The 26620-nt window shown below is 46.8% G+C and overlaps 1 protein-coding gene across 1 annotated transcript in view; it reads left to right on the top strand.

Annotated features, from left to right (window-relative positions):
• Nucleotides 1–26620, top strand: part of NRG2 (neuregulin 2) — a 171777-nt gene that overhangs the window by 26934 nt on the left and 118223 nt on the right. The gene's annotated exons all lie outside the window — the stretch shown is intronic.

Below are 26620 nucleotides of genomic sequence, written 5' to 3'. Positions count from 1 at the left end.
GACCCTGCCATCCTTTACAGATGAGATATATAGGGATTGCTCACTCCCTGTTGAGAGGCAGCAATCAGAATGAGTTGTAACCTCTTGCTCAGCACTATTTAAAATCCCAAGGCACCTACAATCTCCAGCTTGGAAAGTGCCCTGAGGAGGGTTTGCCAGTTTGCCAGTACCTGAGAAGGCACCATTGGTGATGGGATCACTCTTCTCATCTTGTTTTTTATGGACACTTCTGAGTTTCCTGCTGCTGCTGAGGCAGGGTACTAGTCTTGGCAGACTGTTGTTCTGACCCAGTACAACTTTTTTTGTGGCCAGGAGGCTTGAGCTGACTCTAGCAATGGTATCAGAGCTTCAGCATGCTGGGTTTTTAGCAGCACATATTCCTGGGATCTTGAAGAGATGTGGCAGCCAGGGTGTGACCTGTCCCACGTGCAGTGATGCATCACCTAGGAGAAGCCAAGCTGATCCCCTCCAAACTAGAATCTACCTGCAAAAAGCTGTTCCTGCAATGTGGTTGGACAGTCAGAGACTGGGACCTAGAGCAAGCCAGGGAGTGAAGCTGTTTGGCCTTGTAGGCATACCCAGAAGGAGCTTGCCGGGAGTGTGACAGCACCCTGTACCCTCCAAAGATGTTTGTTTGAATCTTCCTTCATCCCCAGCCAACCCTCTCACTTCCCTGCTGACCATTGCCCTGGACTGCTTGGGCAAAGAGATCTGGGGAAATCCCAGTCTCCATGGAGGGGTCTATTTTGAGCCCTGAAACTTATTTGGATGTGGGATCTAGACAAACCTAGGCCCCCAGGAAGAGGAGCAACTGTTCAGCAGGGGGGGGAAGCTCCATGTCCTCTTGGGGTTGGGTTAGGGTTACCTGGTTCATTCCCAGGACCCTTAAAGCCTCTCTGGAGCAAGATGGCAGATGTTAACACCTTTCTTGGAGTTCAGATAATGGCATGTCCTGCTGAGGGATACTTTCCTATGCAGATGCCAGCTGTCACATTGAAGCATGGTGTGACTCAGCCCTCAGGGCTTCTTGCTGAAGAAAGCAGGGCTTGCCTGGATGTGCAGCACTGAAGGCCAGCTGAAGTCCTCCTGGTCCGGAGGTAGTGAAAAGTCTGCTTGGCCTCACCTTGTAACATTCTCATTCTCGGGACCAGGCCATGCACCAGCAGGGACTGGATTGCTGTGATTTGTTTGGGCTGTTGAGTCTCTGATGGGTCTGACTCTCGCTGGGCTCTCCTAGGATCTGATAATTCCACCCCCCCCAACACCTTTCACCGATCCTCTCCTTCCCTCCCCTAGTAACAGGACCCACTCTGCCATGCTCATGCACCTCAGCCTCCTCCATCTCTCCCTCCTATGTACTGACCATCCCCACTTGCCCTGAGCCCAGCTCCCCCTGCTGCCAGCCCAGATCTCTCTGCAGCACGTCATCACCAGTGTGTCCTGACAGCTTGGCAAAATTTGCAAAATGAAAATGTCTTCTACCACATTTTTCAGTTTTGCCACCAAAATTTGACAGAGCCAAGAGCCCGAAGCTGCTTCTGCCACCTTGTCTGTGCTCGGTGACCTGGAGGGGACCTAGCCAAGTCTCTCTTTAGCAGTTCCCCAGCTATGCTTTCTCTCATGTAAGTGCTCTCAAACTAATAATCTGATCCTAAGTGGTTAGAGAAGTTCAGCTTTGAGACTGATGTGTGCCCCATCTCTCTCCTTTCTTTCAGACCTTGCTGCTCCAGAAGGAAAGGGCAGCTCTGAAGGACACTAGTCCTGAGGAAATACATTAGACCACCGCAGCCTGCTTGATTTTTCCAATCCCAGACTCTGCTGCTTTTAAAATAGGCAGCAGACTGGTAAATGGGACATGTGAGAGCAGAAGAGGTGAGTCCATGGGAAGAGGACAGCCCTCAGCTCCAATGTTCAGGCACCAGACAGCATTTCATTGGGAACCTGAAGGATTTCTGCTGTAGGTGAGAAGGAGCTGTCCTAGGGATGAGGGATTTGGGAGCATGTGACCCTGTGGGGATGTCATTTTGCCTTTCTAGCCATACCTGAGCTGTTCATTTGGTGTCCTGGGTCTATGCTGGGTATTTGCTGAAGAGATGTGCCCGTTCCATTAGCTTGCCTAGGCCCTTGCTTGTACCAATAGCCTTCTTAATGGCAGACAGGATTTTTTGTTAGCTCCTTCCCTCCTGTTGCCTTGAACTCTGTGGCCATCTCTCTGTGGCCATTTCCTGTCTCCCCATTTCTAGACTGATCTCATGTATTACTGCAGGGCTGTTTGGAATCCAGACTAGTTGAGATCATCACTGTGATGAGTCTCAGACTGAGTGCTTTGATTTCCTAGTCTTACCCCTTGCCTTGATCTCAGGGTGGATCATGAAGATAATAGAGCATCTTGCAGCTTCTTTAATTTTTGCAAGGATTTTAGTTCCCTGGAAAAACTCCCTGGAGAGATACTCAGTTTAATCATGATTAAGGCCAGCAAAAATCCGGTCGCTTATCCTCTGCGCAAAGAGGGGCTGTATTTGCTCATTAGTTGAAGCTGGGGCATCTGCTGGGAATTCATAGTTATTTGGGACCTACTTGGTCTGTCTTCACTGCCCAGGCTCTACCTGGACAGACCTGCTGGGCAACAGACTGATATTCATGAGAGTGCCTTTATCTGGAGAAGGCTTCATCTGTTCCACAAGGTGTCACGGTTTTCTCTTTAATATCCTAGGGCTTGTTTTCAGACTGAGGACATGTGAGGAAGGAAGAGCCTGAAGATACAAATGGAGTGGAAGAAAATGCAAAGAGGCTGTAGACAAGTGGAGATGCTGCTTAAAAGATTGACTGTTGCCTGTTGCGTAGAAAGATTGAAGGAAAAATTGCATTCATGTGCACCAGGATTGCATACCTCCCTTCCCTGCATATGTTAAATGGCATTTGTTACTCGTTTGGAGCCTTCCTTTGTGTAAACTTCCACGCAGCTCTGTATTGCATCCTTATGGCCCCATCTGCTATTCACACCTCCTAGAACCTCTGGTATGTTTTTTGAGGGAGAAATCCTATAAAATAAAACTTGTCCAGTCACCCAAGCTGTTTGCTGTGCCAGTGTTTTCTTTGGCTGACGTGTCTGCGGTGCATTCCTGTATATGCATGATTGTGTGTGTCAGAGTTAATGTACAGAGATGAGGGGTAAGTTGCAGGTAGCCATGCAAATAAAAAATGCATCGAGCATTAGCGTGTGCCCTGGAAGATGCAGTACTTGTCTGGGTAGCTTTCTTGAACCATCTTCTTGTGAGAGTGGCTCTAATGCTTCCCAGATGCTGCAGTTCACGGGCAGAAACTATGGATATCTGACCAAGTCCCTCTGTGCTCACCATGTGCAGGATGGAAACCCAGTGACTTGACAGGACTGTACACAATATGATTAGTAAACTGCACCCGGAATAAATTCCTCTATCCTTCCCACAGTGGTGCTTTATACAACCTACAGGGCCCAGGATGAACCAGTGCAAAAGGAGGGTTGGCAGGGCCAGCTGGCCTGCTGCAGGACAGCATGCAAGACTGGAGCAGCTGCTGGGGGCAGTGAGGTCTGACAGGGTGAAGAGAGAGGCTAGTCTGACGGGGGAAGGTCTGCTATGCTCACCAGCACCCAGGTCTCAGGGATGGGTAGCCCCTGAGCATTTCCTGTCCCCCACTAGGTGGCACTGGGAGCCCTTCTATGATATCTCTGTCCCCCCCAGACACAGAGCCTGGCCTGTCCCAGCATCTGCACTCTGCCAGGGCAGCACTCACAGCTCTACTGGACAAGGAGCACAGCGCAGAAGGGCCTGCGCATTGCACACTGGCCCTGTCCCCCTGGGAGTTAGTGCGTCACCTGGGAGTTGGTGTGTCACACACAGGGCCTGTCCTCCTTGGAGCTGGTGCACCACACATGTTATGCTAGGAGTCCATGCCTTGCCCGCTGATCCTGTGCTGCCAGGAGTCATCGCATTGCATGCGTCCTGCTGGGAGTTGGTGCACTGCACATGTCCTGCTGGGAATCGCTGCATTGCCTGTGTCCCACTGGGAGTCAGAACATCATCACACATGTCCAACTTGGAGTCACTGCACTGTAGGGGTCTCACTGGGAGCTGGTTCATCACACATGTCCTGCTGGGAGTTACTGCATTGCACATGTCCTGCTGGCAGTCGGTGCATCACACATGCCCTGCTGGGAGTCACCGCACTGCATGTGTCCCACTGGGAGTCAGAGTATTGCATATGTCCTGCTGGGACAATGCATGCTGACCCTTCCTCACTACCAGTCAGTGCATTGCCTGTGTCCTGCTGGGAGCTAGTGCCTCAGGTGTGTCCTGTTGGGACTCTGTGTATTGTCCTCCTGCCCTGCCTCGCTAGAAGTCAGCATATCACATGCCAGCACTGTTCCATTAGGAGCCCTGTCCCATTCGGACCCAGACAAGGAACAAGAACACCTGGCCACAGCTTGCTCTGCTGAAGCCCTCCTGTCTGTGGTGGCCATAGAGATGCCATGCCACTGTGATTATTTTAATTAATTTTAGTTATTTATTTTAAATACCTGTAGGGCTGAGAATTAAGTGCTGTTAAATAAGCACATCCAGTGTCCCCATCCTGCTCTGCTGCTTTTCCCAGGTGCAGTAGCAGGTGACAGATTTCTCTGTCCCTGTCTCATTGCCAGCATTCCTGGCTGTCTCTGGCTGTCTCTCACCCGCTGTCCCAACTGCTTTGTTGTCTCAATTTTGCTTGCTGCGTCCTGTGGTGGCTGGAGCTTCCCTGGCTGGGAGTGATCCCTGTTTGCAGCCTCTTTGCCTCCTGTTGCTAATCCAAGCACCCTGATCCATGGAGGCTGTGGTGGTGGGTGTCCATGTAGCATGGCTCATCTCACAGCTGCTGGTCTCTGGGTTGTTGCTTTGGAGGGCTGCGGAGTGAAACCAGAGCCTAGACAATGCTGTAAGGAAGAATGGCAATTGCAGGCCCAGTCCTCTCCACCCAGGCTCGCTCACTTTGCTAAATGGGGGTTTCTGGTAGCTGCTGCCTCTCTATTTTTGCACAGCTCCAGTACAGCAAATACAGATGTCCTGTCCTTCTCCTACAGCTCCCTGGGCTGCATAGCCTTCCCTCAGGACTGCAAGGACTTCCCTTGGGATTTCTGCCCTTTTCTCAGGACTGCAGGGCCTTTCCTTGAGGTTCCATGGCTTTTCCTGGGGCTGCATAGCCTTTTCTTGAGACTGCAGGGCCTTCCCTGGGGCTGCAGGGCCTTCTGTTAGATTCTTTTTACCACCTTTACCACAGTTGCTGTGGCCTGTGTCCCTCAGAGGGCCTTTTCATCTCTGAGCCTGCTTGCTCTGCACCTCTAAGTCTTCCCAACTCTATGCAGAGGCTTCTATTACTCTTGGTGCCTTTCTGATTATCCTGCCTCTCCACCCAGGTCCTGGCTGGTGACTATTTTTCTGGCAGACATGAGAAGGAGGCAGCCCTCCTGGGCAGGCCTGGAGGCCATCACTTGAATGGCATTGCAGAGAGAGACACTGGGGGGAGGCTATGCCATCAGGACTAAGGGAGAGGGTTTTCTTTTGATATGAGGCAGATAAAGCGAATAGAAGCAGCCAGCATTGCAAAGAGTTGGTGAGAGCTGGCAGCAATCATGTTACATTTCTCTCCTTTGCTCTCACCCTGAGCAGCCAGGATGTGGGTGCAATGGTGGCTCAAGCCCTACCTATATGGCTTTCTGCCCTTCAGAACAGCTTCTCTCAGGCTCCCTGCAAACTCAGGCAGAGGTGACAGAGCTTTGGGACCTTTTTAGGCTTTCTATAACTGCAGGGAGAGAAAAATCCATTTTTTTTGTCCTGGTGGTGATTGTGACTGGACTGAAGTTGGGTGCAGCTGTGTGACAGGATGCATGTGCAGGAGGGGCCCTGGTACAACAGCCCTGTGTGCTCTGGGGTCCTGGCAAGCTTCTCTGATAAAGTCCAAGAATGTGTATGTGCCATATGGGTACACAAAGGGATTGAGATGTCAGTCCTGGAGCATTGAGGGTTAGACATTTGCCTTCAGCTGATAAAGGACTAGGGACCTCCAGCACCATGCCTGCCCATGTGTCTTACCTTGCCAGCAAGCTGCTCTGTCACCATAGTACCGTGCCTGCACCTTCTTCTCTGTAAGAGCCCAGGCCAGTGTGGTGGGCTGGTGTCAGTGGGAATGGAGGGCAAGCATGTCACTGTTTCCTGTGCCGGGGAAAGTCAGTCAAGTGCTTCAGGTCAGTATTTGTAGGACAAGAGCTGGAAGTGGCTAAAGGGGCTGGTGAGATGTGCTGGCATTTAGGTGTATGCTTGTGCACCAGCCAGCCCTGGAAAGAGCTGCCAAACTTTGTTTCTTCACACATGGCTGGGTTCCTGGGCCAGAGAAGTTCAGTACCTCTGCCGATTATTTGCTTGTAATGGGAGAAACAGCTAAAACATGAAACTAGGAAAGTTCTAGAAAGAAATGACACCCTCTTCTTCAGATATCCCATGATGTCTCCTCCTGATTAGAAAACAAACAGAAAAGACCTATGCAGAGACGTTGTGCTGCCTGTATCAGGGTGTGCAGAAGTGACGTGGTCCCGAGCAATCAGTGTATGTGGTACTCCTGTTCAGCTGGAGCCTTGGGTCTTCATTTGCATTGATGATCTAAAATATGCAATGTAAAGTAGAAAGGCAGTGGTTACATTAATATCATCCTCCCATGATTTGTTGTTTTTGCCCAGTTTGCTTTTGTCTGTGAAGCTTTAATATCCATTTTTGTACCTAGTTTATGGTGACTTGATCTGGGTTTAACAACTTTCTGCTATCCCTGGAATGAATGTGGGAGCCAGGCTGCTTGTTTGAGCAATGCTATGGCAGTTCTCTGGTACGTAGCTCCTTTTAATTTCCCTGGTTGCTTTTATTTGATCAATTAGTGCCAACTGCAGAATGGCCACGTGACATCCCTGCTCAGGTGACCACGGCTGTCTAGTGCTCTTACCTTGAGGTCACTCTCAGCTCAGACTAGATTTGAACTGAGGACTGGTGAAGCTTTATAAATCCTGTTAGCAGCCTCTTGAGGTTGGTGAGACCTGCACTTGCAGAGCAGCAGCCTCAGAGAGAACAGTTAAGGTAGGTTCAGGTATGGGCATGGGAGGAAGGATAGGGCTGGCAGAGAGACGTTTCACTGTGTCCTGTGTAAAAAATGTTTTCTGTCGAGCCTAAAAATGAATGTTACAGTGGTGCCCCGAGTGGGGGCCAGACTGCTTAAATGTGCTCAGGTTGTCACTAGAGGGAGCAGCATGTGATTTTCCCTAATCTTGTGAAAATGACATGATGCAGTGATCCAGCTGGTGGGGCCATTTGGCAGGAGGGATGTGGGGGAGATTCTGCAGTCTCTTCGGCTTCATAAACACAGGTGTTTCTCTAACTGCACGGGAATATCCTGTCCAGCTCAGCCAGGAAGGGCTGGGGGGAGAGGGAGATGCTGAGTGCCTAAAAAAGGTGAGTTTGCTAAGTGGGAATCATTTCCTAGATTCTCTTTTTACTCTCGGAAGAGCAAAATTTTGAAGGGACCCATGGCCCTGCCCCATGCAGACACTGTATGCTCAGGAGAGGAGAGGAGATAGTTGGAATGGGAGAGATGATGGATTTAGTTGGTTTTGCTGCTACTGTAAATTAACCAGGCTTGCTCTGTCTGTGAGGTGCCTGATTTGAGTCATGCCGAGATCTGCTGGAGATCTCCTCCAAGACCTCACTGTGAACCAGATTCTGGTACTGTTGTCACTTGCATTGCTGCACTGAGCAATGCTAAGTTGCATCTCTGTGCCATGCTGTGCTGCAGTGGACACATTCAGAGGTGCCCCTCCAGGCCTAAAATCTAAGCAGAAGACAAGGAACAAGGGAATGAAGACAATGCAAAGAAACAAAGAGACCGCAATGGTATCTTGCCTTGCATTGAATTGGATATTTTCCCTACGACTATTTGGTGGGCAGTGGATTACTCAGTGGGAGGAAAGGGGTCTGGAGCCAGTCCTGTGAACTTTGTTCCCTCATTTGTAAAATGATGCTGTGAACATCTGGCTCACACATGGAGCATGACACTTGGCTCACAGAGGCATATAAATGTTTTCAGATCCTTGAATGGCTGTTGCTGAAATGCGAAGGATCATTATTAATGAAGTCTGCAATAACACTGAGGGAGCATTTGTGTTTGCTGCAATTTGTAACTATGTTCTAACACTTGTTAATGAACGCTATTGTGGATTACAGTGTGACCAAGGAACACTTGAGGATAAACATGACCAAGCGCTTGTTCCTGGTTTGTGCTATAATTTATCACTGCAGGTGTTGAAACATATCATGTTGTGCAGCAAGGCTTTAAATGGGTGAACAGAGTAAGAGGGAAGACTTAGCTACTGCTGCTTCCTTTGCGGTTATTTCATCTGCTCCACTTTCATAGTGAATGCAGGCAAATGCCATGTTCAGCTGATAGAAGAGCTCCTTTGATGGGCAACTGAATAATGGTATGGTATCAAAAAATGCAGCTGATGGGCTGGAGGTTGGCTATAGACAATGTGTTTCAGAGTAACAGTACTTTACCCCATCAAGAGTCCTGGGCAAGGACCTGAAGAAGAGGCAGATGTTCATACATGAGCCTAAGTTGAAGGGATAGAACTGAGATGGAAGAAAGACAGTTGGGTCTGAAGCTAGAAAGGAACAGTGGAGTTCTCTGTTGGTTTTACCTATACTCTGTCAAAGGAACAGCTGTAGCAGTGGAGTCAGGAGTTTTGGGGACCTGAAAACACTTCTAACAACCAGGACTAGACAGTTTTCAATGAGGTCTGAATTGGTTTGGGGCATTTTCACCTCAGCTACCTATTTTCTGGCATAGATGGCAAAAACATGTGCCATCTTTCTAGCAGCAGTGGGCTTGATTAAAAGAGCCACTGTATATAGCTCTAGACTGTATAGGAATCAGGTCTGAAAAAGAGACATTCATTGACCCCTACCAAACTCTGCTTCCTCACTTGCTGGGTTGAGGAACTTGGCTTGAAAGGACTGTTAGCAGAGATTGCTTCCTCTGTCAGTCTTATTAGAAAGGGCAGATCCCTGATCTAGGCATGGGGGGCAAAGCTGGTCCTAACAGCTTCTCAGAGCTGTTAGCAAGTTGTACTCCTTGAGTAGGAGGAGACCTCTGGCTGGATCAGTATATTCTGGTTGTAAGGTGGACTGAAAATGTGAGTGGGGTGTGGACTCCAGCAAGTGGAAAACATCTTGCTGATCTTTGCTAAAGTATCACCTCTGAAGCTGGACCTGGTTCTGTGGCAGGGCCTAGGCTAGTACCATGTGGAAAAGCAATGTTACTGCTCTGTCCCCTTGTCTATATCTGTGCTTCCCAGTGTGGTCACCCATCAGCAGTCATGGACTCCTGTTCAGGCTGTGATCCACAATACCTTCTAGATCCTTCTCTGCCCCTTCTCTCCCTGTGGAACTGACTGTCCTGCTGAGGTCTGGTATGTTGTAGTCACACCAGCTCAGGTGTTTCTTCTTTTCTGACTGCATTAACTCACACCTGTTGTCAAGTTGTGAGTTAAAGGACTAATTAGGACCAGCTCAAAAACCATCTCTGTGGACTCTCACTTAATGCCTTTTCCATTAGACAGTAAGCCATTGATGACTACTCTTTGAGTAAGTTTTTTTCTAGCTGGTCTCCTGTCATATTGCCCTTTGAAGTTCTCTTAACTAGTTTAGGAGACTCTCACCATACAAATAACAAAAGTCTTACTAGCATCAAGAACTATTTCTTCTCCTAATCTACCAAGTACTTTTCCCTGGATGTTCATGGAAACTGGGTTAGTCTGAAGAGGCTGTGTTATTTGCTGCACCCTTCCTTGCTTGCCTCTAGTGTTTATGGTAATGCAAAGTAAGCTAGTGGACCTGTAATTCCTCAGCTCTTCTTTTCTTCCCTTTTTTAGAGCAGCACCTCATTTGTCCTCTCTGCAGCCTTCTAATGCTACTGAGTTGCCTCTGGACTCTGAAAACCTCCCATGCCCTGAGATAAGGCTTATCAGGCATATCCCACTGGAAACCCTTTATGTACAGAAGTACTCCTTATGATGCCCTTTCCCTATCTGAGGGTAAAATTGGTCCCGTGTAACTGATACTAGCTGGGCTGCATCAACTGCTGCTTTTCTCACGCTAGTCTTTGTGACCTTAAATGTGTATCCAAGACAGTTGATAGCTTTCCATCGCTGAACAGTGGAAATGCCATGTCTCCCTCTCACAACTGATGTGCTTAGAACAGTTTTCTGCCCCCACCATTCCTCCAAAGCTAAGAGTCTTGTCTTTTCAGCTTTGTCTCTTTGTGCTTGCGAGATTGTTTTTAACTTTCTAATCTAATCTAGCCTTTTCTAATCTAACCTAGTGTCAGTTCCTCCTTCTGAACTCCACAAAGATCTTATGATTCAGCCGTATTGGCCTTTCCTTTTCCTCCTGCCTCTTCCTCTGCAACAAGAGAGCTTGTTCAGGGCCTGTTTCTTGAATAAACTGCCATTTCTCTTACTGCTGTTTTTCCTGTAGTTCAACCTTCCAAGAAACATTTGTACCAGTGCTCAGAGCTTTTGTTGGCTTGCCTTTCTGAAATCATCATTTCTACTTTCCTGGTACTCCTCTGAAGGGTTCCCAACCCTTTTGGGTCAGTCACCCTCAGCCATGTTACTTCCTACTTTCATGTTCTCTCCACTTCTCCACACTGAGTCACTCCTGAGAACAAGCTTGCCGGTTGCATTTTCTGTCCCTGTCCCAGTGAGTTGTCCTTAGTATACTCCAGTTTGCCCTGGTGGCCCAAGAGTGGCTTCTTTGCACAGTTGGGACTTTCTGCAGATCTGATTTTTCTGTTCTCCCTGGCCCTTGCAGCCAGTGCCTATGTCCTTGAAACACTTCCTCAGATACTCCCACTTGTGCTTCCAGAACAGACTGATATACCTTTCTAAGTTCAATTTGAGTTTTCCCAGCAAATCTGTTCCACCTAGCAAATCATACTTCTGGTCATATATGAAGCCTTCCCTTTTATTTTAAGTTAGCAACTCCAGGGCATTTGGCAAACTGATGCTAGGTTCCTTTTGCTCCTCCTACAGCTACTGTGACTCCTTTGCTAGCCTCTATGGTACTCTGCCTTGATGCTGTTGTCTGGACCTGTTGTGCTTTTACTATCCTTCAGCCATAGCCATCCTTGCTAAATTAGCAGACAGTTTTCTGGAAAGAATGCTCTTCTACTCTTTTGTTGTCTCTTATTATCACTGGAATGGGGATGCATGAAAGTTTCCTCCTTCAGTGTTTACCTTGTGCTATGTAGTGGCTAGCTATATAATTGGTACTCAGCACAGAACAAAGATGACCTTGAAAGTGTTCTTTATTGTGTTGTTACTACATCTTCTAGAAGAATGGTTAAACTCAACCAAACTGAGGTCTTTCCACTGTCTTGACCACACAATCTGCAGAGTATGTGGGCTTTTCTTATGTATTCCCCTATAGCTCAAGAGGATGTTGACTTGTGGCTTGTGGAACTGCACGCTTCTCGGGGTTCCCCCGACTGGAGGATTACAGGACACTTGATGTGGAGATGCCTAGATCATGCAGCACAATTAACTGTTACCCCTGGCTGGCTTGGGAGTGTTGTGGTTGAACTTCTTTGACCAGCAGGTACTTCTAAGGCAAACTGGAGACCGTTTTCTGCACTGGTGCTCTGAGTTTTCAATCAGTGTAATGGCTATCAGGATGGAATAAAATGGTGGGGCAGCCCTGTGGGATTAGCAAAGACAACAGCTGTTCTGCTAGTGTTAATGGATCAGAAAGGCTGCCTTACTGTATTTGGAATGGGTAGAGCTATTCTTCTCTCAAAGGGCTGGACAAAATGGGCATCTCTTCTTTCCTGTCTGTACAGTTTACTTTTAAAACCTGCCTTTGTCTGGGTCAGGCCAGAGTGCACTGTGGGCTGATATCTAGGCCAGTATCCTAGATGCAGTGGTGGTTCTAGGGCCTAGTAATTCTCATCTTGGGTGCAGCTAAGTCTGAAACAGCAATGGGAACCCTTGTACTACCAGGATGCTGTTACGTGCAGGTCTTGTGTGCCAGCAACTCAGCTTTGAAGTCCAATCCCCATTAGTATAAGAGAGGACATACAGGAGCAGGAGCTGTCTGTCCCAAGGATGTCTGACTTCCTGCCACTACCTTGCTTTTGCAAAAAGACTTCCCCCCCAGAGGATACTCCAAAGACCTTGTCTGCTTGCTGTGAGCTTCCTCTTATTCCATGATCATTAAATGGCATTCTACTCTCCAGTACTTGAAGCAAGTTTTGAAGTATGCCTGTTTTGCTTGCTAGGATGAATCAATCCAATAGATCTTTTCTTATCACACTGGACCATTTTCCCCTTCCCCTTTTCTTTTTGCATGAGTCTTCATGCTTGTGTTGAAGGCTTCTTAACTCTGCTTTAGGTTTCAGTCCTTCATTTGCTTGAACTTTGTGTGGTATTCTGTTCTCTGTGAAGGTGTTGTCCTTTTGATCCATAGAACCTGGGATGTTCGCCCTGTTTTTGATACGGCGAATCTGACCTTCATCTTACTTTGGTATAAAGAGAATTTCTGTCCTTTTATTACCTGCTCTTCCTGTAATGGTTCCAGTTGCTTTCAGTGCCACTTTGGCTCCATGCAGATCATATACTGATGTCAACAGATTGTAAAATAGGGCTAGTATTTTGGTGTTTGTGTAAGCAATTAACACTTCTTCAGCTCTTAAGGCTGTCAGGAAAAAGATAAAAAGCACTCTTCTTCTGTGAGCCATAGAAGTCTACAGAAATAACTGCTTAGGGACCACATAACAGCTGTAGTTGTAGAGGAGACTATTTCTTATGAAAACAGACCATGGGCAGTCTGCATAGCTCAGGCTGGGATAGCAATAGAAAAGGCACTTCCCCAATGTGTTCACAGCTGTCCTGGCTTTACAGTTCAGGGCACAAGCTCTTTGCTTTGTCCCGAGATTGAGGGGTTAATAAGATAATGTGAACTACCCTGAAGCAGTGTGCATGATAATACAGTTAGCTCTTCTCCTGACATATATAATCATAGACCTGAGATCAGGGCACCTTCTCTTCAGTCAGACACAGCAGTTGCTGGTACCAGTCACAGGTTATAAACTAATTTTGGCAGTTAGCCATAAAACTGCTCCTTTCAGTGAGACACAGAGGCGTCTGGTGTCAGCCTGACACAAACCATTTGACCAGGGGAAGGCTTCTCTCCTGGTGGGATTGCAGAAGGACTGATGCCTTTAGCAAAGGTAGAAGTATAGAGAGAGGGGCTAATAACCCTGCGCTAATAAATATTAAATGCTTGTTATCAGGCCTGGAGTTTGCTTTGGCGCCCCAGCTTTTTAGCCTGCTTTGGTGGTTATCCACTGAAGGCAACAGGTTTATCAGCAAGTTCAAGCATGTTTGGACTGCAAGGTCTCTCCTGGTGCCTGGAATATGAAATTGTCCTAATCTGCCTTTAATATCCTGCTCTGTGCTCCAGGTGCCATTACACAAAATCTCTGTCCTGCACCTCTGGTTTGGCTTACCAGCTGCTCACAAAAAGCTTTAATCCTCTCTCCATCTCTGTAAACACTGCAGCATACTTGTTTTTCCTCTATCAGTGCAAGGGTTTGGCGGCATGCCAGAGCCTGCAGGATCACATGGCCAAAAAAACCTGCAATTGCTTTTCTGAGGAGCAGGGTGGGATGTGGTTACGTGGTGAAGGGCTGTCTGGCTTGCTCAGTCCAAAAAAAAGCATGGTTGTTAGTTCCTATGCTGTCCAGAGTGCCATTCAGTGCTAGCAGCAGAGACACTAGGAGCTGTGCCCCTCCAGCCTGCAGGCTCAGTATGTCATCAGTAGCTCTTTCCCCAGAAGGGTGGTACAGCTGTGGGGTGGTCAGTAGAGTCACCGGGGTGGCGGTTGATTGCCATCCTTGGAGGTTTCCAAGACTGGACCAGACAAAGCCACAGCTGAACTGATCTAGAGCTGGCAATGGCTCAGCCTCCTACATGGAGCAGAACTACAGACCTCCAGAGAGCCTGTCCAAGCAGCACTTCTAGAGTTCTGTATTTCCCATAGAAAACATATCTTCTGTTACTGAATATCCATCCTGCCCCTCTCACATCTGCTTACCCTCAGCTGTTCACTCATATTCACAATAAATTCCCCTGTTTGTTTTCCTGCTTGACTTCCCATCTGCTTTAGTTGCTTTCTGGACTTTTTAGCCTTAAACTTTAGGCTTAACATGTTGCTTATTAAGCTACTGCAACTTGTGCTGAAGACAGTCAAGAGTGCTTTCTATCCTATGGGGTCTGTGTAATGCATGCTGGAGGTACCACTGCAATGGCAAGGAATCTGAAATTAAGAAAGCAGTGATTTAGGTTTGTCTAGAACAACCTTCTCTACTAAAATGGACTCTTCTGGTTCTTGGATTGCCATGTGTTTGCTGACAGTGATAGCAATTTTGTCTGGATAAGAAATGCACAATCAACCCCTTTTAGAGTTCTTGTCTTTTAAAAATTCTGTATGCATTCTCTTCAGATAGTTTGTTAGGCTGTGTGTTCCTGGGGCACTCAGTTTCTCTTCTTATATCCAAACCAGGGATTAAGAATTGGGTGGTAATTGTTGTTGGTCTGTCTCATTTAAGCAGCTTTAAAAAGGAAACTAGGGGAAAAAGAAGATCATATATTTGATAAGCTTTTTTTTTTTTTTTCCTGGCTCAGTGGCACAGGAAGCCAAAACAAACCAATCTGGAAAGAGGCAATGTGTCTTATTAAAAAACAAAACACAACCCCACCAAAGCTAACTGGTTGCTAAAGAAGCTTCCTGTCTGAACGCGATTGTGCTTGTCTATAGCAGGGCACCTGGAAAGTATTTTCCTTGTTTTGTCTCCTTCCCTCTGTCAGGGAAGATGGTATTTTTGTTCCTGTTCCTCTCAGGGTGTGAGGGCTCTTGAAAGGATTGTAAGAACTCCCCCCATGCTGCTATGCAATAGTGGGAAGTTGTGTCCATCTCAGCCCAGAGTGCTGGACTTGCCTACTGAAAGTGTTGCTGGGTCTTTGGACACTTCAGCAGAAAGAAATGTTTCCAAATAGGGTCAGTAACCCTTTGGGAACAGGCTGAGCCTGTTAAGAAATGATACTGTGCTCTGCCAGAAGAGTTTGGTTTGGATAAGTACAGCTGGTCATTAGAAAGCAATAGGAATGTACAGATTAAGAAAATACAGATTAATATTTCTAATTCATATATATTGTCCAAGGAATGAGTATAACAGTGTCATAGGGATACGTGGCTCAGATTGAAAATACATTCAGACTGGCTGTGGATAGCAGAAATTTTGGACGGAATTGCTCAGAGATTCCGACTGGTCTGAGACCAGCAAAGGGTTATTTTATAGCTGATGAGGTGGTTGGGAACCTCTTTCTTTTCTCCCAAGCTTGACAAACTTTAACATTGCTCTTTACTGCAATAGGAAAACTTCATTTACAGATACAGATTCTTGAATATTTAGCTAGACATCCACTGCAGTAGATCGGTTGAGATATCTACAAGCTGTTTGTCATTGTGCTCTGAGCATTTAGTTTAGCCCCCTCCTGCAAGCTTCCCTACCACAACATGTTCTGGGTATGTGAGGAGGAGCTTTAGATCCTGTGACTCTTTCTGGGCAAGAACCTAAACTTAGTGGATTGAAGGAGAATGCAGTTGTCTTGCAGGGGGAATGGCAGGAACAGCATTAAGCACTTAGCAGCCCTCCAGTATCATTATTGGTACTGTTGGTATCGTAATTGCTAGGAAGCTTGGATTTATTCCAAGCTAAAGCATAGCTCAGTCTTTAAATTATATCCCAACGACACAGTCAAGGGCCTCAAGCACGTGCTTATTTGTACTTGATTTTGTGGAGATGGTATTGGTGCTCAGGTAGAAAGCTGAAGTATGTAGGCTATTGCCTGTGCTGCAGCCCTAGCATGTCACCCTTACACAAGGTGCATGCACCTGTCATGGTGTAAAACACTTTGATTGTCCCTAGTCCCTAGTTTCCAGGCCTGCCTTTTGTTTCTGGTTTCTTTCAATATTCTGCTCCTTCAGCTTGGAAGAGAGCATGAATCTGTTTACCTGATGCACTGCCTCCAGGCTGACACCTAGTAGCTGGCTTTAAAGCTAGCTTGAGTTCCTGCCTTTATGCTAGGCCTCCTGCCTGCAATGTTGATGTGCCCAGTTGTCATGTTCTCATAATGCCCATCTGGCCTCATTCACTGTCTAGGAGTCTCTGAGCTCCTGGTGGCCTCTCCTGGGTCCAGTGTTGGCAGATCGTATTGTTCAAGTTGTTTCTTTTCATCAGACTTTCCAGACACTCTGCAGGAGACCTGTTTGGAGAATGAGTCTTGGTGCATTGGTGGGGATGCAGATAGAAAGAAAACTACTCATGTGGGTATTCTCCTGAATTGGGAAGTATCACAGGGGATCCAGTCTAATCAAGGGTGAAACCTCATCCTCTCTTCCCTTTGGTTGATCTTGATTGGTTGGAGGGACAAAGGAATTGCTCAGTGAGATGTGCCTGCTTGTCCACTACCATGTGAGTACTACTATTTGTAGGACAGTGATAAGCAATACTGAAGAATGTGTGCCTTCGTGACAGCCCAAAGGGCACAAGTAGCTCCAAGAATTCCCAGTGCATTGCAATAAGGGGAATCTGTGCCCAGAGAAGTAGATAAACCATTTCTAGAAAACAATTGGTCTACATTATCTCAGTTTGGGAGTCCTTTGCCCAGACCAAAAGAAGGTATTGCTCCCCGTGAAAATAAAGACCTTGGGCAAGCTCCTATACCAAGACAAATCATGGGTCAGCCCTAAAGAGGGAATATCTACTGTTTTGGAGTGTGCTGAGGCAAGATGAATTGAGGATTGGTTTACCAGGAAGAGAAAGTACAGGGAAAACTAGCAGTAGTAGTCTTCTATGGCCAAATTCAATGCCAGTGAGTGTGACAGGAGAAAGGACACAGACTCACTCTCATTTACTTCTCAATTCATTTGGTCCTGAGATTTTTAGCTACTTTCTGTTTGCCTATGAGCACAAAAATGATATCATGGTAAAGGAATTGCTAAGCCAGAACTGCCACTTTATGTGAATTTATTTAAGTGTATCTGATGATATATTTTTATGTGTTGGTAATTATCAGCTGTACCTAGTTTGCCCTACTTACATTTTCCTCTTGTGTTGTTACTTGTTCATGCAGGACTGTTTTCCCCAGGGGGTGTCATCAAATACATTACAAAAGTAGAAGACACTCCACTGTGGCATATATAACCCTTTCCATTTTTTAAACTGGCTTGTATACAAATAGGATAAAATACTTCAGCATCAGAAGTTTCCTAGCAGAAGAGATCAAGTAGATTTGAAAAGGCTCTGGGTCCTGCTGTCCCACTGAGAAATCTCACCAGGGGAGTTCACATGAGCAACGCAGGAAAGCTTGAATAAACAAATGGCAGAGGACAAGCAAGGGAATGTCGTTCATTTCAGAAGATGATAAACACTGAGCTGAATTCAGCAGATTTGACAGGTCCTAGCATATTGGTCAGAAGTTAGTGAGTGGTTGCTTACTAGCCTGCTTTCTCAGTGGTGCCGAAGATTTCCTGGTGCCGCTTTCTCAGAAGCTGTTAGGCCTAAAAAGCTGCCTTCTGCACAGAGCTAGCTGGCTAGCAATTGCATGTATACAGGTGCCTGTCTCTGAAAAGTTTTACCCCAGCTGGGTAGAAATGCAGACATTGTCAAAGATGCTCTCATTGAGCCTAGAACCAGAAAGGAGCAGAAGACATTGTGGGAGAAGGGGTATTTTTGCTCTAGGCAATTGAGGAGTGCAGTTCTCCCCGGCTTCTCTAAGACAGAGGAAATGCTGTTATCTACCTGGAGGATCTCTGGAAGCAGGCATGATTTGCATGGAGAGATTCTGTAAGTAGGTTTCCACTCTGTCAGAGTACAGCACCAGCCTCCAGTTCACCAGGCCATCAGCTTTTCTGGGAAGAATAACGGGAGCCTTTAGAACTGTAGGCTGCAGAAAGGCCAGCTAGGCACTGGGTCAGCACTGAAGCAAGCAATGAAGCTGTGAGCTTCCCTGAGGATTAGCAGAGTCAACCATCTCAGTTTGGCTGCCAGGGGCCAGGGTTGCACTGACCATGGTAATAGCTCCACCTGAAGCCAGGTGGACAAGCCGACTGATGGACAAGCTGCTTGAATGGCACATGGGAGCTCTGTCATCCCAGCTGCAAGCCCAATCCAACATCCAAATGGGATTCTCTCTTTCTTTCCCCATCATCCTTCCTCTGCATGCAGGACTATCTCACTGGTCTAGGCACGTATTCCAGCTGGCTGTGTGGGTCTGCAATAGTTGCGCTAGAAGCTGAGATACTAAAAAATTTCTCTGTAGGGTTGGGCCCAAGCCCCTCCTTCTGTAGTTCTATTGACTTTGGTGTGTTGTGTAGGTGGCAGGCGTGGGAAGAAAGTTACCTAGAAACTAGTCCTAGAAAAAGCTCCATTCATAAGCATTGGGGCCAGTGGAGCCTGACTTGCTTTAGGAAGGTCTGATCTGTGACAAGCATTGCAATTGGTCCTTGGGAAAGCTTCCTCATCAGGTAGAGGGTTGTACAAGACTTTATTGGACAGCAGCTTCACAGTCAACAGCTGCAGCAACTTTCATCTCTCTGCTCTCTCTTGCTCCTCTCCAGGACAATGTCAGGCGTTTGTGTTGTCTTTCTAGCTCTTCCTCCATCTGCTCTTTTTTGTCCTTAAATTGTTCTTTTCTCTTTAACATACATTCTTCCTTGGCATTAGATGGCTACTTCTCCGAGGAAAGGCACCACTCACAAGGCCTGTGGGCATGTCTCTGGACCTGCAGTGACACTGTGTCCTTTGGAGCAACACATGTTGTGGCAGGCAGCCACACTTCACTCCAGCAAGTAGGGGAGTTAGGAACTCCCAGGGCACATGAGAGCCTGTAGGTCTGGCTCTTTCCCTCCCAAGCTGCTCACATTACAGATCTTTCTGCCTGTCACTATTTCTGAGCTTCTTCCCTTCTGCTTAAATGCAGTTGAATTCAGGCAGGGGAGTCAGAAGTTACTGGTAGGGGAAATACAGATTTGCACACAGACCAAGCAGTTTAATCCGTCCTGTTTCTAAGGAAAAAAGGCTGAAATGGGATTCTGGCTTCTTAGAAATACAAAGCTCTTCCTTATCTGTAATGTAGTACCAACAACCAAAGCTGCTGTTTACCAATGTAGAACAGTTCTGCCAGAGAGAGTATTGAACAGAGCTGAAGTGAGGCAGGGGGGGATTTGAGGTGATTTTCAAATGTGTCCTTACTGTAGGTGAAGCATAGTCTACTATTGGTCTGTGTGGTCCAATAGTAACAACCCTACCACTGCAAAACATGTTTAATGGATCCTTGTCCAAATGGGATCCCCCACATTGGTTTTGTCTGCCCAGATTGCACCAGGTCATCCTCTAGCCCATGGAAAATGTTGCTTAGACACTGACTGCATCTTTCAGCCTCTGAGGCCAGGCATCAAGGTGTCTCAGATGTTTGTTTTTGAGGCTCCCTGGTTCATGCCCAAATGTCTTTGGCGACAATCCAAAGTAAGGATTTATGTTCCTGGCAAATCCTCTTTGATGACATCTTTCTCTGGGGAGCATCTGTCCCCCAGTCAGTGTCTCTGGATCCTTGCTCACTCACTGGTTACTGGAATCATATCAGTCCTTGCTTTCTGGTTTCAGGGATATGTTATAGAGCCACACCGACTAATTTGAACCGTCTTTGCAGCTGCTCCAAACACTAACACCAGCTCTACTACAGAACAGAAACTCTCCATGCCTAGGGAGAACAGCTTTTCTGGCTCCAGATCGGTGGGGTTGGTCTCAATATTCCTGTTAATGTTGTGCTGTGAGTGGCAGAGCATGACATTCCCACCTTTATCTGGGAGGAGCAGGTCTGGGCTCCCAGAGCAGCTCCATGACATCTACCTGGCACTGGCTTTTGGCTGTCATGTTCCCTAGCTGCAATGGCAGAGGCTGTGCTCTGGCCTAGGCCCTACCAGTTGCTTACTGAGAAAGCAAGAAGGGGTAGGGAATCTGCCAAGTTTCTGTCAGGGGATGTGCTGCATGTTGACTCTACCTGTGACTCAGCTGAGACTTGTGTACAAATCCTCTGTTTGTCAGTTAGTGTTTGCTGGGGTCAGGTTGTCCCTACCGTGAGGAACCCAGCCTAGGTGGTGTTTAGAGGTGTTCACGTGATCTGCAGAGGTATGATCATCCTGATGCAGGCTGTAGGAAGGCAGTGAGGAGACATGTGAGTGTAAAAGGACTGCTTTTAGGGAAGAGAAGTCTAGCCCTTCATTTCCCTTGGTATTTCTCTGGCAAAACAGGACATTTTGCCCTGTGGGCTCTCCAGATGAGGAATCAGCTCTTATTAGGTACTTCTGCAGTAGTGAATACCACAGTTTGGAAGCAGGGCACTGACTGAATTTGGGTCATGAACCTAGAGATGAAAATGGAGGTAGGGGCATGATCTTCAGGGAAAGCTCATAATCAACAGCAGACCCTACTGGTTTGGCACAACACAGCCTTGCCTTCAGACCCTCCAGTAAATAATGTGCATTATACAGTTTGGAAAACCTCCCCTCATTTTTTTTTCTTTTTTCCTCCTTAGTCCCCTTAGGGTACTAACTAATGCAATAATGAGCCTGTGGAAACTCCCAGAAATTAGAGAACTTTATTCACTGTTGTCTCTCCCATGATCACTTCCTACCCATAGAGGGTAATTGATGCACTTTGGGAGATCTCACCTATAGGAAATACAGTGAAAAGAAAACAACCGTTCCTTGGCTTCCTGGCTTAGAAGATGAAAGATGACAGGCTTTTGTCTGGAGTGCTGATTCCCTCCCAGGAAGGGAACCTGTGTGCCTTTCCTGGCTTGCTGTCATGGGATAATGCCATGTTTATGTCTCTTGAGTGTAAAGGGCCCTATGTACACTAGGTACACTCAAGTTCACCTGCTAAGTTCCCTGCCTTGCAGAGCACACTAGCTATGTGGAGAACATGTTGAAAAGCTGAGGTGGATAGCAGGACCACAGAGTGGTTCTCCAAATTTGACAGGTGGAAGTGCTTGTTAGAGACCCCTGTGGGTGACCTCCAGGAGCTTTGGAACTGGAAGGAGTGGATGCGAAAAGATAGAGGAGATGATGGAAATGATACCAAAGTAAATTGGCCTATGAGGCAAAAGGAGACTTAACTGGACTATGGGAAGATCATGTTGTGTAGAAAATGATGTCCCTGCACTTTTCTCCAGTTTCTGGACAGGAGCTGAAGTGAGCTGAGTGAGCTGAAGGGGGCAAGCTTGGAGCTTGACTTCACAGGATGCAGAGAAGGTTGAAGAAAGAGTCTGGGAAGGAACCGTTTAGTAAGAGGAAAAAACCTTGCAATAGTGAACTGTACTGTGGGAAGGATCCAAAGTTTAGGGAGATCTTTAACTCATTTCCCTTTTCATAATTCCTTTTTTTCAAACTTTTCCAAATTTCAATTTAAAATTTTCCATATTTAAATGTCCAGGCCTTGGATAATCTCCTTAGTCACCAATGCCTGAGCTGTTTTCACTAAAGCCTCCTTTTATATCACAGGCTTTGATCCAGCAGATATACGAGACCACAGATATAAGAGAAGGACCTGACTGGGAGATTTTGTCTCTGAAGTGACTGGAAACCTCTCCCCAAATCTGTTCTTGGAGAATCCCAATGGAGGCTAGAAAATCTTTGTACTTTGTTCCCAGGGACTGGCAGTCTGACTTGGGCACTGCATGGAAGACCTCTGTTCATACCTGGAGAATCCTAGTGAGGGACCAAGTTGGATTTTACCGCCAGCTCTAATAACTTCAGTGGTAGTCATTGACAGAAATGTCTTTCAGGATGATCCCTTGTATGGAGGAATCTGTTTTGCCATTTTAGTTGCATGGATCCCTTACCTGGGCTGCTGAGGACCTGGCTGTCATGGTCCTGACAATGTGACCCCCAATGACTTACAGTTCAGTGTTGCCAAGGTACCTTGTCGCATCAGGTGCCAATGGCTGATGTGTCTATTAAAAAGTGTAACTGTGTAGTTGCAGTTCTCTCCAGACCTGACCCATAGTTTGAGACTCTGGGACCCAAACAGAGATGCTGAAGGCAGATTTTTGGGCCCTCATCATAGGATGCTGTTGTACCAGCAAAGCTGAGATCTGGTGCGGAACTGCACTGACTCAGTATGTCGCGAGGGCATCACATGGACCTTAATGTTAAGGTGCCACAAGAAGTAAGGGGCTAATCCTGATACCCTCACTCCATGAGCATCATCTTGTCACTGCTGCTGTTGACCTCAGTTGTATGACTGGAAGGGTAAGGGTTTGCTGGTATCTCTGTCTGTCCTCATTGAACACTAGCATGGCTTTTCAAGGCACCTGTTAGAGAGGGACTAACTCAAACTCTTTTGGAATTCCTTTTATTTGTAACCCTCTTCCAAAAGAGGTCATGAAAAAAAAAGAAAAAGCTACAAACATGTAATTAACGCTGATGAACTGAATATGCCTGGAGTTGTAAAGAAAGACATGTCCAGGCTAAAGGATGTGTTCTCTTCTTGATATAGCAGAATTCTGTGCCATCCACCTCTAAAAGTCTACTGCAAGATTCTCAGAGCTCTGCAAGACTGACTTACAGGGTACAGCAAAGCTACTTATTCACTGTGCACAAAAGCACTGATCTAAAGTGAGCAAGAAGCTGTATGTGTATTGGAAGATTTGGAAAATCCATTCTGAAGCTTTCTGAGGGCTAGGAAGTGATCTTGTTCATTTCTGCACCCCAGATCCAGGTAACTGGGATAAAAATAGGTGAAAAAATTCAGGAATAATCTGGCAAGGGAAGGAGAGGTCTCAGAGTGTGAATGACCAATGCATCATGAGATGAATGGTTGTGTCTAATGTCTATGCACACCTGAATCATGTTCAGCAACATACTTTGAGATAAGTACATGTATCTTGGCAACTTGCTCTATTTAGCTGCAGCATGCAAACGTCAGACTGCTGCTGATTTTCACTCCTCATATGTCAGCGTGACTTTCAAGTGACAGATTCCCCCAAGATATGAAAGCATCAGCCTGCCATGAGCAAGAGCCCAGAGCTCCGATGAAGCTGGAGGTGGTGATTTTCTCCTTGTGTATTTCTCTGACTGCAGAGAAGCATTCTTTACCCTGGTCAATGTAGGAAATGAAGAGGTTGAACGTGCAGCTTTGGGAAATCTCTTCCTTAGACAGACTTCTCCTCTGCTGATAATAGTCTCTGCTCCTTTATTTTTAAATCCCCAGTGCCAAAGGCTTTCTCTCTCTTCCACTGTCTCCTAATAGTGCTGCTTGCAGTTATAAGCCATAAGCTTTACAAGCTTACAAATTCTGTGATCAGGGTGAAGACAAATGAAGACAGAGATTCTTAGTCTGATTGCCCAGGCTGGTGAGAGGAAGGAGTCAGATCTCCTCCAGGTTTAGTTACCGAGTGTCTTTGCTCCCCAAGATAGAAGAAGCAATTTATGCAGTGGCACTGACTCTGTTCGTGTTGCTATGGTGGCGTGTATGGGAGCAACCAGGCGCACATGCTCTGCTACTTTAGCAAGGCAGGCTGGATGGGACATGTGCTTCTAGGCACAAGCTCCTGCTTGCTTCAAGGCATGGGAATGTTCCTCAGTGTGGAAATGGCCCTTCTTTGATTTCCCAGCCCTCCCCTGCTGCCTGTCATGATGACTGCCAGCTCCTCCCGTCTGTGTTGCTCCAAGGAGCCCGCTGGAGGAGGCAGCCTGGGTAGCTTGGCAGCAAGGCAGCGAGTTAGCAGTTGCCATGCCAAGTGCTTTGCTTTTGTCTCCATGGCTTGGGGAGGTAGTGTGATTTGTGCTCTCGGTCACTGACAGGTCTCAGCTGACAGCTCCCTCCTCCTTTTGTAAAAATTAGCAGAGCAGCTAGTTGAGACATGACAAAGTTTTGAAAGAGAGAATTTCGTTTCCCATACGGTTTCATGAGAAAGGTCACTGTTCCACCCCCAGTACCACTGTGCATAAACTAAACATACACAGCTGTGCTTGCTGCACAGGATGAGATTGCCTGACACAGGTCAGGTTATGCATGCCGGGGATGGGGTCAGGCTGGCACTGGGGGCTTGGGAGAATGACCCAGGAATGATGCTGGCCCTGTATGGGGTGGGCCCTGCATAGCAGCTCTGGGCAGGAATCTGGCAGCACATCAGCTCTGTATGGCATTGCACACCTTTGGAAGGGGTTTTGGCTGTTGGCTGTTTGGGAGAGCACTAGATCCATGTGGTGTCCTGGCTATCTGCAGTGAAGACTTCCACCTGTGAAGTGAAGACACCAGCCTGGTGTCAGCAACCTAAGTGCCCTGATGCTATTCTCACCTGTACTGATTTGGCATCAGCATTGCCTCTTGATTTCCATAAAGGCACACCCATTTTGAATGATTGTAAGGAAAGAGGAGAACTGGGTTCTGACAGTGTCTGGCCCTCCTGCCTAGCTCATTCTCTGCTTTTTTGCTTGAGTAGATATCTGTTAGTGTAAAACAATAAGTGTCCTTGGCTTCCACCTCTGTGCAGTCCCACTTGTGGGGCCATCTGTAGAGCAGCCAGTACTGCTCTGCCCCACTGTGACTCACAGTCATCAGTTCTTCACATTGTACGTAGCTGAACTGACTCCCAAAGACTGATTTGACATCAATAACTGTTACTCAGAATGGTTCAATCTGGCATGGAGTGAGTGAAGGCAGCAGGACTGGACTCTACATCCATGTGGAAAGATTGCTATTTGCTAGCAGAAATGGTTTCAGTGGTGCATCTTCATGACACCTCCCTGGATGCAGCAAGGGCATCCATCCATGCCAGCAGAGAGGCCTTGAATGAATGTGCTTTCTGTCCAGAAGGCCATCTCTACCAAGACCTCGGGGTTATGGCAGTGAAGTCTGACACCTGGCATCCAGGAAAGATCTCTTCCCTTTGCTCCCATGTTTGGGGAAGAGGGCATTTTGTAGCAAGCCACTACAGCTATTGTGATCCCTCAATGGCTGCAGTGTTCTCCTCTGCTTTTGCACTCAGGCGTGCTGCTTTTTCTGATGGGGCCACTAAGAACAACCACATTAACTCCAAAATAACTGCATTGTGCCTGCCTGCCAAGCCCCATCCTCTAATACTTTGCCACAAGCCTGTGGTCTTTGTGATGGTGTGTTTTGGGGTCCATGCTGCTTTTGTGATCATTGTGCTGGAAAGCACTTAGTTTCTATTTGCTTTTAGCATGAGAGATAACATCACAGTCTCTATTTACAAATTTCTTTAAAATGGTGATTCTCAGATGCTTGTCTGCTCACTGTTGCTGACTCCCTCTTGCTTCTAGCTGCTCAGCTGCCTTAAAAGGCAGCAGAAAATTCTCTGTGGTTTCCTAATAGCACATTTTACAGGTAAAGAGTGCCCAGAGAGCCATCAACTTTGTGTGAATGAAAGAAAAGGGGACCTGCTCCAATAAGAAATAGAAGAAGTACCCTGGGAAGTCCCATTGATTCAAGTGAGGCTGGTGTGAAAACCAGTCAGTGGTGTGTGTGTGTGCGCATGTGCTGCCTTTCACACTGTTCACTGTCTCACTGAGAAGTAGGAACAGAAATGATCTTCAAGACTTGGACACTTTGAACATGGGTCATGTTCCACAGCTAGACGTTTAGATGCTGTGATAAGAAATCTGTTTGTCCTGTGTGCCTTGACAGCCCATGGTCAACTGAGTGCAGCTGTATCTTGGTGGCTGATCCCAGCCCAGATTACCCAGGTGATTTCTGCCTGTTGGTGTATGCAGCAGTTCAGCTTTCCTTCTGGGTAATTTCATGTGGGGAGAGGAGGGAGGAAATGAAATGTGAGCAAAATGTAGCTTGGCTCCTTTAGCAAGATGGGGGCTAAGAGCTACCGTGTTCAGAGCTTCAGTGACTGTAAAGGGGCTGTGTGTGAATCAGAGCCTGCCCAGGCTGTGTTGATTTCAGGATTAGAACTGATTTTCATGCAAAGAGGAGGATGACTCAGGTATATTTGGATGTTCAGTTAAAAATTGTTTTTCTTCCTTACTAAGAACTGGTGTTAAAATGTGGCAGGACTTTAATGCTCTCACCCATCTGTGAGCTGTGCAAGCATGCACACATACAGCATTTTTGTCCTTCTAGCTGGAAAGATATCTTTCCTTATATGCTCTTAGGAAAAAAGTGTTGTTAGGACTCAAGTGTATACAGGTCTGAGATCAATACTGGCTTCCTCCAAAAGGAAAAGGCTTTGTTAGAAATCTTGAACCAGAGCAGTGTGACTATTGTGTCTCTCCATTGGAGAGGCAGACAGCTTCAAGTGTGGAGCAGTACTGCTGGGCATTCTCTGCAGCAAGTTCTGTACCTGCAAAGGTGCTCCCATGGACTCCAGGTCTGGACAAATACAAATGAGGTCAAAATATGGGTATCTGAGTCTACA

This window comes from Apteryx mantelli, chromosome 14 (assembly GCF_036417845.1).
Source record: "Apteryx mantelli isolate bAptMan1 chromosome 14, bAptMan1.hap1, whole genome shotgun sequence".
In the NCBI taxonomy this organism is placed as follows: domain Eukaryota; kingdom Metazoa; phylum Chordata; class Aves; order Apterygiformes; family Apterygidae; genus Apteryx; species Apteryx mantelli.
The sequence above is the reverse complement of the archived record's forward strand: the minus strand, read 5'-3'. Positions and strand labels throughout refer to the sequence as shown.